General features: G+C 35.9%; 1 long non-coding RNA gene across 1 annotated transcript in view; it reads right to left on the bottom strand.

Annotated features, from left to right (window-relative positions):
• Positions 1-7,889: 7,889 nt before the first annotated feature.
• The window catches only part of LOC127492006 (uncharacterized), a 195,088-nt gene continuing 187,456 nt past the window's right edge, over positions 7,890-15,521 (bottom strand). The window contains exons 3-4 of the long non-coding RNA XR_011384768.1: positions 12,194-12,233; positions 7,890-8,109 (exon numbers count right to left, since the gene is read on the bottom strand). This is a non-coding gene — a long non-coding RNA (uncharacterized lncRNA). The remainder of the gene's footprint in view (positions 8,110-12,193; positions 12,234-15,521) is intronic.

The raw sequence follows: 15,521 nt of genomic DNA, 5'->3' as shown, positions 1-15,521 counted from the left end.
AGAATCAGTGAACTCAGGGGGCTTCCATAGCCTTGGCAGCTCATGACAAGAGCCTAGGGTGATTACTGAGGCCATAAACAAGAGTGTCAATTTGTTAAGTCAACAACAGGAGTCACTGTGCACTTACTCCTCATGTAGGATCTCTGTCCTTAGTGTGCTGTACATTGAGATTTAATGCTATAACTAGTACTCAAACAGTATTTTTCACTTTATGTTTCTGTGTGGGAGCAAACTGTTGAAATCTTTACTTAATGTATGCTAAACTGATCTTCTGTATATAAAGAGAAATGAAAATGAATCTTGATGTGATTGGAAGGGGAGAGGGAGTGGGAAAGGGGAGGGTTGCAGGTGGGAGGGACGTTATGGGGGGGAAGCCATTGTAATCCATAAGCTGTACTTTGGAAATTTATATTCATTAAATGAAAGTTTTTTAAAAAAAGTAAAATGTGAAATATTAATTACGAAATTGGAATAGATATCAACACATTCAGACAAGAGGGTCGGTGAAAGACTCATAGAGGAAATAATTAAAGGTTTGATCAGATATATAGGGTAGAATCTGAGGGAAAACTTTACTTTAGGCATGGAATACTTGTAGAAAGAAGCAGGAGAACTCCAGATAATGCATTTGAATGAGTAATAGGTTTGTCAAATATAGGACAGGATTTTGTTAACTAAAATTTATTTTCATCATTTCAAAAAGAAAGCATTGCAGATGATATTTTTGAGAATTATTAAAAATAGAAGATGGGCCAGCACTGTGGCGTAGTGGGTAAAGCTGCTGCCTACAGTGCCAGCATCCCATATGTGCGCCAGTTCGAGACCTGGCAGCTCCACTCCTGATCCAACTCTCTGCTATGGCCTGGGAAAGCAGTAGAAGATGGCCCAAGTCCTTGGGCCCCTGTGTGCACATGGGAGACCCAGAAGAAGCTCCTGGTTTCTGGCTTTGGATTGGTGCGGCTCCAGCCATTGAGGCCATTTGGGGAGTGAATCAGCAGATGGAATACCTCTCTTTCTCTTTCTCTCTCTCTGCCTCTGCCTCTCTGTAACCCTGCCTTTCAAATAAATAAATCTTTAAAAAATAGAAGATAATATTTACTTATAATATATAGCATTGTGCACATTGCACATGACAAAAAAGATATTCTCTAATTGTATATGGAAAATTTGAGTGTATTTCACCAGGGACTAGACCAAGAATGTGGGAGATACAGAAATCATGCAATATAAGAAGTAGTTCAATAAATAGACATTTTGTTAAATTAGATTAGATTAGATGGAGAAGGTAGTGTGTCTATTTCAGATGGCTATTAAATTTCTATGACTAATATTTCCAGAAAATGATTTGTAGATTCTTGAGGCTATATGAGAATGAAAAGAGTATACTGATTTGTTTAAAGAGTCTCAGCAAAAGTCAAAGCCAAGAGGAAAATATGAATTATTCCATAAAACTTCTACTTTATTCTAACCATCCAAGACCTTTTCTGGGAAACCAGTAGCTAATCTGGACATGGGCCCTTCAATATTGAAATATTTTGGAAAGCATTGGCCACTTAACAAGCCCAAATCTGCTTGTGAAAATAATTTCATGTTTCTGAATATACGTGAAAGTTCTGCCTCTTAAACTCCACAGTTATCCACATGCCAATGCCATATCAACCATAAATAACCAAGAATGTATCAAGATAACTACTAGATGGTGTGGTGGTGCTACGTGTTTTTGAAAGCATCAGCAGTTTCAGCTAGATATTTTTTTATAAGACCTTTAGCTAAAATGCTAGAAGAGGAAAGGACACAATCTTACACTTTCTATGTTGCTTCACTTGACTCGACAATTCATCATACATGTTAATAGGTTTTGGCATCAGCATAAAGACTTCCAATGAATGCTTATCCAAATTATGAAAGAAAATGCTGTTCTTGTGTCAGGAACATGTAATTTATATAAGCATGGTCAAAGGATTAAGAAAAAGCATGCTATGGACTTTAGTGGTAGGTAGACTTATAAAAGTCTCAGGATTAGAAAGAAATTTATAGTTGTCATTAGTAAATACTCCACATTTGTTTATTTCTTTTCACATAGGATGTATGCACACACACACACACACATTTTGGTTTATGTATATATCAAAGTACCTGCCACCCATGTGGGAAACCAGGAGAGAATTCCTGGCTCTTGGCTTCAACCTGACTCAACGGATTACTCGATATTATCAACATGTGCATACTACCTAAAGTGACTTAAGATTCAGCACAATCCCTCTCACAATATTAATAATATTATCCACAGAACGACAAAAAATCCCACTACACTTGATGTGGAATCATAAAACACTGAAACAGACATAGAAATATGAAGAAAAAGGAACAAAAGAGAAGACATTTTACTACACCACTTTAAAATGGATCACAAAGCTACAGTAATTAAAACAGCACCATATTTGAATAAAAAGACATGCATGCCAGTGTAAGAAAAGAAACAGAATTGAAAACCTGGATACCCACACACAGAAGAATGAAACTAGGCCATTATCTTTTACCACATAAAAAATCAATTCAAAATGGATGAAAAATCTAAATGCATGATGTTGGGAGCAACCCGGACTGGACTGAGTTACTGGAATTAAGACTTGTTCTATGCATCTGCTCTCCCACAATATGGCGCTGGGAGAGAAGAAAACAGCTTCTACGCAGCTGCCTCTTGCCAACTTGAGTGCTGACCTCCAGGAGCTGATCCTGCTCCTGATTGGAGGAGAGCAGCGTACTTGGCGTGTGGGCAGCCGAGTTAGGATTGGCGGAGGAGGACTATAAAGGAGGAGAGAGACGGCATGCACCAGGAACATCTAAGAGGAACATCTAAGGGGAACACCTGTGCAGCCCCCGAGAGAGCCGGCCAGTGGTGTGCCGCTCCCCCGCGGAAGTGGGGAATGTGGCAGGGGGAACCGCCCTTCCACGGAGGTGGAAGGACCAGTAGCCAACCCGGGAAGAACCAGCAGCAAACCCGGGGAGGGCTGAGCAGACGAAAGAACAGCACAGGGTCCTGTGTCGTTCCTCCACGAAGACGGGGAGCGACATAATGGTGCCGTGACTCGGATATGAAGCCTAGGCAGGGTTTAATGTCGTTCCTCCACGAAGAGGGGGAGCGACACATGACCTGAAATTTTAAAGTTAATCGAAGAAAACATAGGGTAAATGCTCCCAGACATTGGAATCAACAAAGATTTTAGTGTCAGACTAAAAGAACGAAAAACAATTGCAAAAAACAAAACAAAACAAAACAAAACACAACAACAACCAAAAACTCTAATGAGATTTCATTTCATTAAAGAACTTCCTCTGCACAGTGAAGGTAACAATCAACAGAAAAGACACAATCACAGAATAGGAGAAAATATTTGCAAATTATACACCTGATAAGGAGTTAATAACCAGAATATATGAGTATCTCAATCTAGATAAATACCATGCATTTATCTTCTACAAAAAACTGGAATATATGATTGTTGGATGCTTTTGCTACAATGAAATGATAAACGCTTGAAAAGACAAATGTATCCTGATTAGATATTAGACAATGTACACAGAACCCCATAAATATGTATAATTTTTAGTAACAAAAAGCAAACAGATGAAAACACACAGCACAACAGCAAAAAATGGAAATAATTCAATTTAAAAATAGGCAGGTCTAAACAGACATTTCTCAAGGTAAGGAATGTAAATGGCCCACATGTACATGAAAAGATGCTCAAAATCACTAATTATCAAGGAAACTAAAATCAAAGCCTCAATGAGATGTCATTTTAGCCCTGTTAGATTGATTATTCTCAAAATGATGGAAGAATGAAGCCAGCCTAGTGGTATAGCAGGTTAAGCACCTACCTGTGGTGCTGGCGTTCCATATGGCAGCAGTTCAAGTCCTAGCTGCTCAACTTCTGATACAGCTCCCTGTTAATGTGCTTGGGAGGATGATCCCGGTGCATGGGTCCCTGCCACCCACATAGGAGGCCCAGATGAAACTCCTGGCTCCTGGCTTCAGCCTGGCCCAGCCCTGGCCATTGCAACCATTTGAGGAGTGAACCAGTAGATGGAAGACCTCTCCCTCTCTGTCTATCTAATTATGCTTTTCAAATAAATATTAAAGGAAACAGAAGATAAAAATGCTGGCAAAGGATGTGCTTAAAATAGGACTCTTGCATAGTGTTGGTGGGAAGATTAGTACAATCGTGGTGGAAAATAATATGGAGATTCCTCAAAAAACTAATAATAGAACTATCATGTGATCCAGCACTCCCACAACTATGCATATATGCAATGGAAATAAAATTCCTCTGAAAAAGAAATCTCTGCATTCGCATGTTTATTGCAGCACTATTCATAATAGCAAAGAAATGGATAATACTAATGAATGAATAAAGAAAATAAATATATACAATGGAATACTGTTCCATAACCAAGAGATGAAATCTTGTCATCAGCACCCATGTTAATGGAACTGAGGTCATCATGTGAAGTGAAATAAATCAAGCACAGAAACTCAAATAGATATAAAAAAGGTTGCTCTAATAGCAATCAAATAGCTACCGGAGGCTGCAGAGTATACGTATGAGAGAGATGGGGAAAGTTTGATTAGTGGGAAGTGAGTCAAAGTTAAATAGGAATACAAAGTTGCTCTATTGCACTGTAAGAGGACTATGGATAATAATGATGTGCTGTATGTTTCTCTATAAAAACTGAAAGAACAGGTTTTGAATGTTTTTCACAAAAGAAATATCAACTATCTGAGGAGACAGACATGTTTATCCTGAATAGACTTCATTTAGTGAATACATCTCAGGAACATCATACAGTAAAATCATACCATTTTGCATGTATCAGTGACAAGTGAAGCCTTCTTTTTGTGACCAGTACACCAGAAATTTCGATTTTGAATTTAGCCATTCATTATATTCTCCACATATTTTTGATATTTTGTATCTGGGGTAATAATATTATTTATCTTGATTATTTTGTTAATATACCAAAAGTTTGTTTTTGTAGCAAAAACTGTGAAATTTTCAGAAACTTCATATGATATTTTGTGAATGTCAATAAATGTTTAAAGGAATAAAAGAAATTGGAAAATCTAAATGTCCTATGCTATTATACATTGTATATATAAACCTTTGATCATTTTCAAACAACATGTTCTGAGGAAAACTAAATTTTAGGGTACAATCTTTCACATTTCCTTTTTTTATTTAATAAAACTTTATTAAAGTTCCAGATGAGATGCAGTCAGTAGGCCTGTGTAAATTAGTTCTTATTTCTAAATAATATTGCTGCTTCTAAATAATCCTGTGACTTAACAGAAGAAAAGAATTGAGGGAAAATGACTCACCACCATGAGTAAGGTAATTGAGAGTCTGGGATTCCACTAAAAGAAGGTAAAGCTGATTTTCCCCTTTGTTCCATTAGAAATTTTAGGAATGAGAAGTAAATAAGTGGAAACCAAGTTGAAAGGGAGTAAAGAGAGGAAAATGAGAAGGAAAAAAAATTACCAAAATTTTGACCTAGAAACCAAGTACATTAATGGCCTGATGATATTTTATTGTTCATCCTCTTGGAAATTTCTACAACAGTATAGCATGAGGAAAATAGTTCTTCTGATAACTCTAGTACAGAGAGATTAGTCTACAAAATGCATTATGTTGAAGTTGCTATAAGCAAATTTTTGGTCTCAACACCACTTGAACTGTGGTGTATGTCAAGTTGGGATTATTTTTTTTAAGACAGAGAGAGACAGAGTTATAGACAGTGATAGAGAGACAGAGAGCAAGGTCTTCCTTCAGTTGGTTCACTCCCCTAATGGCTGCTACGGCCAGCACTGCGCCGATCCGAAGCCAGGAGCTGGGTACTTCTTCCTGGTCTCCCATGTGGGTGTAGGGCCCCAGTATTTGGGCCATCCTCTGCTGCCCTCCTGGGCCACAGCAGAGAGCTGGACTGGAAGAGGAGCAACCGAGTCTAGTATCCGGTGCCCCAAGTGGGACTAGAACCTGGGGTGCTGGCGCCGCAGGTGGAGGATTAGCCCAGTGAGCCATGGCGACAGCCAGGTTGGGATTATTTTTAAAAAGTCATATTCTAATAAAAACAATGGTTGGTAAACCAAGCAATTCATTAAAGATTACTCTAAAAGGTCAGGTTGATCATTATCAATACATGCAAATTTACCTTTATATACTTTTTTTTTTAAAAAAAAAGATTTATTTATTTATTTGAAAGTCAGATTCCACAGAGAGAGGAGAGGCAGAGAGAGAGAAAAGTCTTCTATCTGATGGTTCATTCCCCAGATGGCCACAACGGCCGGAGCTGTGCTGATCTGAAGCCAGGAGCCAGGAGCTTCTTCTGGGTCTCCCATGCAGGTGCAGGGGCCCAAGGACTTGGGCCATCTTCTACTGCTTTCCCAGGCCATAGCAGAGAGCTGGATCAGAAGCGGAGCAGCTGGGTCTCAAACCGGCGCCCATAAAGGTTACCAGTGCTTCAAGCCAGGGCATTAACCCACTGCGCCACAGCATTCTATCTTTTAAAAAATGTGTCCCTTAAGACAATATATCTAATACACTGTGGTGTAGAAGATGCCTGCACTGTGAACACCCCATATGGGTGCTGGTTCAAGTTCTGGCTGCTCAACTTCTGACCAAGCTCCCTGTTAAGAGCCTGGAAAAGCAGCAGACGATAGCCCAAGTAATTGGGCCCCTATACTCATGTAGTAGACCCAGATGAAGTTTCTGGCTCCTAGGTTTGTCTATCCTAGCCCCAGCCCTTGCAGCCATTTGGAGAATGAACCAACAGATGGAATATCTCTGTCTCTCCTTTTCTGTATCCCCCTCTCTCTCCTTCTTGCACTGTATTTCTGCCTTTCAAATAAATAAATATTTTTAATAATCAAAAAATATTTACTAGAAGTTTCAAATATGCAAAAATAATATTGCCACCCACATGTAAGAATTTTACCATTCATCAATTTATTTTTGTGTTTCTTGAGGTGATAATGGTAATGATCCTTTTACATTTTCCATATAGGTAAAAATAAATTTACCATCATGATTTCCTTAAAAATACAACTTTTTCCATTAATTTACTATCATTTGTTTTGATTTAAATTCATCAAAATACCACACACATGCACACATACCCACATACACACTTTGCTTCTGGAATAAATATCTGTTCTATTTCTGTAGTTGTTTAATACTACCCTAATAGTACTTTCTCCTCATTTAAATGACTGTATAATACAGATATATTTCTATTTTAGATAGCTCTCCCTCTTAATCTGTGTTTATAAGTACCTCAATATTTTACAAACATTTGGTACTCTGTGTAAATTTTAAAATCAAATGATCTCATTCCATTAAAATACAATAGTATTTTTAAATTGCATTAAATGTTTATTTTTGACACCTAAACAAATATTAACTCTTTTTATGATATTGTGTGTATCCTATAAGAACATTTTATATGTCCTTTTTTACAGTTTACATATGACTTTAAAATAGCTGTTCAGTATTACACATGTATTTTTTATACCACGGATTGTATTTTATTTTACTATTTAAAAAATACACATACAAACACATTTTTGTATGTACAAAATATATACTTCTCTTCTGGTGTGTTCGTGTGTGTGTGTGTGTGCTTAGTTTTTTGTTGTCATTACATGGAAATACAAAAATTCACAAAATTTGGAAATTATCTTTTATTCTACAGATAATCTCTGATCTTTATTTTAATAATTTGATCTTACATTCCTTTCGTTTTTCTATACAATCATATCACAAGCAAATAATGCCAATTTGCTTATTTTCTCTGATATTTTTGACTTAGTCAATTATATTGTATTTCCAGGATATCGGATCAAGGTCTTTTAGCTGCCCTCCAAATCTCAGGCATTGCCTATGTAGGATGCCCAAGTACTTAGCCTTAAGCTAAGGTTCTGCGCCAACAATGACTGGCAGACACTCCAAAGACAAATACATGAAAAAATTGGCTTTAACACTACAGTATCCCACAGAGACTTTTGCTTTCTTGTTACTTCTGGCTTCCAATGCATTCTTTTTTTCCTGCAATCTAAAAAAAAAAAAAAAATAAAAAATAAAAAAAAAAAAAATTAAAGGTTATTTACTTGCGTTCTATGTTTTACCTGTATGTTTTGTGATTGTGATTCTGATAGAAACTGAGATTTATCTGAATTTCACTCTGCTTTTTTTTTTTTTTTTTTTTTTGGCTAAAATAGTTTGGCTTGGTTTTAGTTTTTAAAGCAAGAAATATTACTGCATCTGTTTATGTTGATGAGAATTATCTCATCAAGATAGAATAATGATTCAGGAATGAAGGAAATCAACTTAATTATAATATTTTGCATGATTGAGACTAAAAGAAAGTGGTATACAAATCACAAGACAAAATGTGGTCCTTAGAAGTACAGATTGCACTACAGAAATAGAGGAAAGGTGTGGTGCAAAGATGCCAATACACATAGATCCATAGCTCGATAACAGCACAGCTGGCACCTGTCTTCCTTCCTCTCTCAACCTTACTGATCTCAGCAGGGGTGTTTTTATGGAATCGCGTGGAATCTCCCTTCCACTTATTCTGAAATACAATGTTTTTCTTTTTTGAGTTTCAAGTTAGACCAATAAGCCCCTTTTCTTAAATTTTCTTGAAGACTATGGGCATTATATTTGGTGTCCAATACTATAGAGGTATTTCTACTTTATGTGTGTATTTTTATAGCTCTTTTGTAAAGGAAATCTAAGACTATAGGTACTTATGTGTATGACCCTACGTTGTTAAATTAAATGTATTCACTGTCATGCCAAGCTTTCCCCAGCGGCGCTGACAGGCCGTAACTTCAGGGCAGCAGAGTAGCGGGAAGTTTATTCTATAAGCTCAGAATCAAGCTTTGGTTATTTTTTGTTTTCCAGTGTTGGAGCTTATAGTATGCTAGTGTCTGCAGAACTTTGGGCATTGCACTTCACATCTCCAAGTCTTGGTTTCTCCATCTGCAAAATGTAGAATTGTAATTTGATGATCTTTAAAATCCCTACCAGACCTCACACGCACAAAGGCATGTATTTCTGGAGCAAGAAATCAAAGCCAGATTTATTTGACTCTGAGCCTATTCCAAGCTATCCTGCTGTTCATTCCTTATGGAATTTTGTAAATAAACCAACTGCAATCAAGTGGAATCTGTAAATGAATATATTAAGCTAAATTCTGTGCAAGCAGCCCAAAGATTGTAGTTCGAACTATATTGTTAATTGGTCAAAAATACTCTAGTTTATAATTACCCCAAAATGAGGCCATCTGTTTAATGAATGAAAAAGTAAAAATGTAAGACAACCATAATCTCTTCACTCTCATTATTTCTGAAACTTTTTGGGAGTCAATTAAGCCTTACAACTTAGTAAACCTCTGTAATTCTTGTTGTAGTTTTCTTTTTTACAGTTATTTTTTCCCTAGTGTTTTCTGACTCCCAGGAGCAAAATGACCAATTCAGATTCCAAAAGTTTTAGCCATTACACACTAAAGAGGCACATATACAATTAAACACATTTGCAGTTGATAATTTCCAGTATTTTTGAAAGACTAGAAACCATAAATTATACTACATCTTTAGAATGAGAGTAAGTTGCCCATATTAGTTTATATTATTAGCATTTTAATGTGTTTCTAGTAAGGAATGAAGATTTTACTACTGAAGTTTTAATAATTATTCATTCATCTTTTATTTGAGATTGTGATAGAAGTGAGAGGATAGGGTCTCCTTCACTGCTTTTAAACTTCATCTAAGCACAGAGCCATGAACAGAAGAGAACAATATAAGTTGTCCCTTACGAAAACTAAGAATAATCTCTGAAAACCATTGTGAAGGAGAAAATATATGAAGTACAAGGAGTCATGGGATACAGGCTCATGACCTGGTTACTGAGAAATGGTCTTATCATGGTGGTCCCACCACTTTTCATGACCTTTTGTAAGTTTTAAAGGTAAATGTTCATTTAACCAGGGCATATTTCATTTACATTTTAAATAATAGGGATTTCTATGACATAAGGAAAGGCCCATTTACTACATAGTTTCATTTGCTAGAAACCTAACTCAAAATAACTCTTTTCTCATTTATCATGAAAAGAGTTATCATTAAATTCAAAATCACCTTTCAGGTTCTACCTTATGAAACAGCATTTATTAAGAATACACTATACCAACTAATAAGCCTATCTGAATTATATTAAAGGTACTGTCAAGATGTGAAGTGGTGATAAATTTTAAGTTTTGATAATGTAAAATGCTACTGATACAAATGTCTAAATATTACAAAAGTATAATGATCTTGTTGTGTTATCAGACATGATAACCATCTCAATGAGAAAAGCCCAGAGGCCTGAAAGAGATGTTTTATAAAATCCTACAGGTGCTTTCAAAAACACTTTGTGGAATAAGCAAGTGCCTCTTCTTGTTGGTTAATGAGTTTATAATTGTAATTTAAGTGTTCCTCTTTCAAATAGCATGCCATTTGAATAATCACCTTCAGCTTCTTTTCTGTCCATATACTCATATGTTAATACCAAGAAAATTTAAATTTCTTATAGATTTTTATCTTCCTCAGTTCCAAAATATTAAAACTGAGATTTGGCAATAAACTATCATTCTGTGAACTACGACATTAAAATCAGAGAACTTTGTCTGAAACTTGTGAAATGTACTTCAATATGGTAACCTGATGATTCATAATATCACCTTCCCTCAAAGGGATAAGTCATAAAAAATGTGTTGAGTGTCCCAGCATAAGTGTTTCAATGGATAGTATATTTCTCCATCTCCCTTCTTAGTAAGCATTGGATCATGCTGAAATTCTCAGATTCTGGTATCTACTAAATTATGAAAATGCCTTTGAAAATTTTATATAATTAAGCTTTGGATCTCAAGGTAAAATTTCAAATGATAGCTACAGAAATGCTATAAGCAGCACATTCAATTTTTTTCTGAAAAATTACAAGAAAATAACAACCACTGAAAATACAATATACAGAATGACAAAACAGTGTATCACATGCAAATACAAAATTAATACCTATCATATATTTAAATTTATTAATTAATATTGAAAAATTAATGGAGGTTATTAATAAATTGCTAGATTAGATATAAAACTGGATAATAACCAACACTCTATAAACTACACTCTTTGAGGTTAGTTGGCTAGGACTTTGCATCAGACAAAGCTATAGAACTTAAAATCTAAATTTACAGAATTATAAAAATTATGTAAAACAGAAAGCCCTATACAACAAAGAAATAATCAGAGTAAACTATTTTGTCTGTTTCTAAGGATAACATACTTCTGCAAATTTCTTTTATACAGTTTCTAGAAAATTCAGAGCACTTACCATTCATGATAAGAACACAGATTAGGATACTCAAACATTGTGCTGTTTACTGCACTGAAGAATAGGAAACTGAGTATTTTAACCCAAATCATGAAAACAGTTAATGAGGAGTGCCCAGTATAGTGATATATAAAGTCAAGAAGATCCTAAGTGGTTTTGTGTGTGTTTGTGCATGTGTGACTGTGCATGCTTTCCTACATCTGTAGTTTTGGTTACTTTAAAACCTTAAGCTTAGGTTTTATAACTACACAAAATACACAAGATGGAAGTAGTAGTAGTATAATTCCACATGATTTTGGTGAACAATAAATGAGAAAAATATTTATAAACATTAACACCATTAATGGATACATATTGAGCACTTGCTAAGTATTAGCACCTTTAAAATTTTATTAGGCTTCACTTGTCTGATTATATATGCAAATAGTTTACATAATTTTAATAATCACTCAGAAAGTATATAGTTTTACCCAAATTTGTCTGTATTTGTATTTTTCCATAGACAAAAAGTTAGGAGGTCTGAGCAGGATGGTGGCTAAAATTCTTCAGCAAACATAACTCTGGAGAGACACAACGTGAATGAGTATTCATCAACCAAGCTATTCTTATAAAAAAAGATCCAGAAGGCAAGTGAGAGGACATGGTGTCTGGTTTCAGCATAAAATAAGAGCCACAGCCATGAATGCAGGAAAGATATAGTTGCCTGCATCATCTCTCTCCCAGATCAAAGTAGCACAACATGAAAAAAACCATCTTACCTCTGAGATGAAGAACAGTTGAGGGAGTTATGTCCAGATACTGCAAGTTGAAATATACTATCAGGCTTGTCACAGTAAAATATAGAACCCACAGTTGTTCCCCTAGCCAGTACCTGTAGTGTGAACCTTTGCACCCTATTAAGCAGCAAAGGAACTGCCTACCCACCCATTCCTCGATCTGTGGCAGACAGAAGTGCAAGAATCCAGCCAACGGAGAGTAGGGCAGGAGATCTTAAAGGTGGTGCCGTGGAGATCAGATCCAGGTCCACTGCAGTGTGACCCATTATTTAATAACATCTCTACTCCCATGCCACTGTTCAAAGATGGAGGCTGTAGACTTGCCTCAGGGTCAAACATAGATTCCTGTACCCTAATAGGACAGACTCATTTTATATGTATCACCACCAGGGTATGCAGTCCTATGAAGCCCTGCAGACCAAAGTATGGCCCATCTAAAACCAGCCTATGTAGCCAATAAGCTACCTTTATTAACTCTCCCCCAAATATCAGAAAACATCAAGGAACCACAGGACTGTGTTTTGGGACAAAATGCTATTCTGATAAAGTCCAGTGCTGGGTAGCTTATAATAGTCCCTGTCCCCAGGCCAGGGCCAGTGGACAGGGCATCTGGACATGGCCCATTGCCAATAGAGTTTTGTGGCTCCATTTGATGAAAAAGAGTCCAACCAGTATCACTTGTGGTAAACTGAAGCAATCTCAGGATATTGGTCCATCTTAACAGCAGACAGACCCCATAGTATTATGAGTATTAATCCTACCCATAAACTATGCTTGTCTTAGTGGACTGTGGGTTCTATGGGATTTCCCATTGTGTTATAGCAGCCACAGGACTAAGGTGCCTTGGCTTATGCCAAATCCAGGAAGAGTCTTTCAGTGACAGATTACTCCTCATTAGAAGTTTATCCTGTACAGCACACTGACTGCAGATTCGTGACAAATCTGGGATTGGTTCATCTTCCAGGGTTGCAAAAACAGCAGCATACAAACAGCAGACTCATTGCAAAACTTGACAAAAGAAACCATCTAGAGTTAACATAGCAGAAGTGCCCACACAGAAACTCAAAGAAAATAAGCAGGGCTGCTTAGAATTTCTGGGAGGATGGCCATAAACAAAGCCAGTATATAAAGACTGGGGAAAATAGTTAATCATTCAATGAACAGATGGCAGCATAGAAAAAACAAGCAGCAATACATCTCAAGAAACTATTACACTTAGGAACTGAAATTTTCAAATGCTCAGATAAAGAATTTCAAAAGCTTTTTGTTATTTTTTAAAATTTTATTTAAGGTATTTAAATGTCATATATTTTATATATACAGTTCTAGGAACATAGTGATACTTCTCACCCTACTCTCCCTGTTGCACACACTCTCCTCCTTTCTTCCTTCTCCCTATGCTATTCCCACTATTGATTTTTAAAAAGATCTATTTTCAGTTTACTGTACACTTATAAGATTAACCCTACACTAAGTAGAGTTCAACAAACAACATGAAGAAAAAAAAACAACAAGCAAAAAACACTGTTCCTAAGTAGAGACAAGGGTTGTAAACAACGAAGAAATCTCAAAATATCAGTTTCACTCCATACATTACCTTTTAGGTACTGTATTAGTTACCACAGATCAGGGAAAACATTTGATATCTGTCTTTTTGGGACTGGCTTATTTCACTAAGTATCATGGCTTCCAGTTTCATCCATTTTCTTGCAAAAGACAGGATTTTTTTTTTCAGATAAAGAATTAAAAAGATATAACTAAGATATAATTAATTAAATCTAGAGAATACAGATAATACACAGAGATGATTAACACTCTAACAGAGAAATCTATGAGAAAAATTTAGGTAATTAAAATAAAATAGACAGATACTAAACTTGAACTAAATAAAACACTAAGTGAAATTAAAAACATAATAGAAGGCATCAATAGCATAACAAATCAAATGGAAGAAATAATTATTTACCATAAAATTGGCAGATTTAAAATACATAGAGAAGAAAAGGGAGTCAAGAAATCTGTTGCTGTGCAGGAGCTTCTTAGTTTGACGTAATCTGTTTGTCTATTTTTGCTTTTATTGCCTATGCTCCTGGGGTCTTATTCAAGAATGTTTGCCTAGAACACTATCTTGCAGTGTTTTGCCCCAGTAATTTGATAGTTTCAGGTCTTAAGTTTAGGTCCTTGATTAATTGTGAGTTGATTTTTGTATAGGGTGTATACTGGGGATCTTATTTCAAAGTTCTGCCTGTGGAAATCCATTTTTCCCAACACCATTTTGTTGAAGAGACTGTCTTTTTCTATAAAATGATTTTAGCTTGTTAGTCAAAGTTTGCTGTAGATATATACATTAATTTTTGAGGTTTCTATTCTATTCCATTGCTTTCTAGATCTATTTTTGTGCCAGTACCAGGCTACTTTGATTATAACATCCCTATTATATGTCTTGAAATATGGTACTGAAATACCTCTAGCATCTTTGTTTTTTATTGTTTAAGAATATTCAACATTTTGTTTGAGGTCTTTTGTATTCCCATTGGAATTTTAGGATTTTTTTTTCTAGGTCTGTGAAGAATATCCTAGGTATCTTGATTGGGATCACATTGAATCTGCAAGTTACTTTACATAGTATGGACTTTTTGATGATATTAATTATCCCTGTCCATGAACATAGAAGTTTGTTCTGTTTATTGTGTCTTCTATTTCTTCCACTAATGTTTTGCAAATTTCATTGTAGAGATCTTTCACATCCATGGCTAAACTTATTCCAATATATTTAAAAAAAAATTTAACTATTGCAAATGGGACTGATTTTATAAGCTCTTTCTCAGCCAGAGGATCGTTGGCATATGAGAATGTTATTGGGAGCTGGCACTGTGGCCCAGTAAGTTAAGCCTCTGCCTGCAGTGACGGAAACCTGTAAGGGTGCCAATTGATGTCTTCTTCCTATCCAGGTCTCTGATTATGCCCTGGAAAAGCAGTACAAAATAGCCCAAATACTTGGGCTCCTGCACCCATGTGGGAGACCTGGAAGAAGCTCCTGGCTCCAGCCTGGCCCAGCTCAGGCCGTATTGGCCATTTGGGGAGTAAACCAATAGATAGAAGATTCTCTCTCTCTCTGTCTCTCCCTCTCTCTCCCTCTCTCTCCCTCTCCCTTTCTTTCTCTCTGCCTTTCAAATAAATAAATAAATAAATAAATAAATAAATATTTTAAAAAGTACAAACTATATTCCAATAATAATAGGGAAATTTCCAAACCTACCAAAAAATTACATCTAGAATCAATTATCTAAGTACTATCTGGGAATGCCAG

This window comes from Oryctolagus cuniculus, chromosome 1 (assembly GCF_964237555.1).
Source record: "Oryctolagus cuniculus chromosome 1, mOryCun1.1, whole genome shotgun sequence".
In the NCBI taxonomy this organism is placed as follows: Eukaryota; Metazoa; Chordata; class Mammalia; order Lagomorpha; family Leporidae; genus Oryctolagus; species Oryctolagus cuniculus.
This window is presented reverse-complemented; position numbering and strand designations above follow the sequence as displayed.